The sequence below is a fragment of the Enhydra lutris genome, unplaced genomic scaffold (assembly GCF_002288905.1).
Source record: "Enhydra lutris kenyoni isolate GAN:26980312 unplaced genomic scaffold, ASM228890v2 scaffoldscaffold10, whole genome shotgun sequence".
Classification (NCBI taxonomy): domain Eukaryota; kingdom Metazoa; phylum Chordata; class Mammalia; order Carnivora; family Mustelidae; genus Enhydra; species Enhydra lutris.
The window spans coordinates 2,076,891-2,078,208 of NW_019154094.1; the positions used below are offsets into that span (position 1 = coordinate 2,076,891).

At 60.1% G+C, this 1,318-nt stretch overlaps 1 protein-coding gene across 1 annotated transcript in view; it reads right to left on the reverse strand.

The window, feature by feature from the left end:
• LOC111144029 (plasmalemma vesicle associated protein) overlaps positions 1-1,318 on the reverse strand; it is a 15,722-nt gene that overhangs the window by 1,656 nt on the left and 12,748 nt on the right. The gene's annotated exons all lie outside the window — the stretch shown is intronic.

Below are 1,318 nucleotides of genomic sequence, written 5' to 3' on the forward strand. Positions count from 1 at the left end.
AGGGGTTGGCTCAGACGCTGTTTCCTGGTGGGGAGGAGGGGGCCTCAGCCAAGCCCTGCTTCCGCTGGCCCCCTCCCTTCCTTCCCCAGCTCTTCCCTGGGGCCAAGCGGCCTCACGTTCCTTGGCTGGCTCTGGTCCCCTCTTGCCTGGCTCTGGTCCCCCCTTGCGGGCTCCAGCCTGACCAGGACTCAACCGGCTCCTGCCCTGTCGTATATCCATCCTTCACCCACTCCTGCCCACCAGACGGTGAGGGAGAGTGGTCCCTGGCCATTTCTCAGAGACCAGGCTCCTAAGGCCCCATCATCACCTGCCTGGACCAGCACAGTTGCTCTCAGCCTGGTCTTTGGCTGTGGCTTTCACCCCGCAACAGCGAATAGAGGGTGCCTATGGACTGCTGTCCCAAAGCTTCCAAAGTTGTCACCGCAGCCACAGGCCCTATGTGACCCGCACCCCGCCGGCACCCCGCACTTCCTACTCACCCCCTGGATCGCTCTGCCCAAGCCACACCACCTCCTCACCAGGCCCGGCCCTGTCTCAGGGCCTTGGCTTGGGCTGTGCTCTCCACCTGATATGCCCTTCCAGGGACACCCCACCCCCACAACCCCTCCCTCTAGTTCTCTGCCCCAGCCCCGCATCACCCTCATGCAGGACAGAGAAGCCTGCCTGGCCTTCTGTGGAAAATTCTATCCTCACACTGCCTCATCCCTTTTCTGCCTTGCCCACTGGCAAGGGGCCCTACAACAAGAGCTCAGGCATCTGGTCTACCCTCCATCTGCCCCACTGGACTGGGAGCCACACTAGAGCTCTGCCCATTCCTCCTGGTGTCCTCAGCACCCAGCAGCTGCTCCAGACACAAACGGGCTGAATAAAGGAACCAAATCACAATCGTGGTGGCAATGAACTTGAGTGACACTCGCTGTGTGCCCGGCTCAGAGTCAGGGCCGGACTCCCCATCTGCAAACTTCCACACTGCAGCTGTTGAAGAGAGAAGGCTAGCCGAGGACAAAGCACCAGCGGGACACCCTGCCACCGCCTCTGCCCCCCAGCTCCTGGGTGGGGCCTGTGGGACCTTCTTCCAGAAAGCTGCCCAGCTCTCTAAATGTGAATGCTTTGCCAGAGGGAAAGCCAACCTTGGCTTGATAATGGCCAGGTCTCTGGGATCCTGAGGGTCTTCTCTAGCATACGAAAATCCTCCTGAAACCTCCCTTTTCCTGACCTCCTCCAGCTCCCAAGTATATAACCAGCCACCCCTCCCCATCCTGGTATAGCCGCTCTTTCTGCTCGGGGCTCCTGTCCCCCTGGTTGTTTTTTTTTTTTT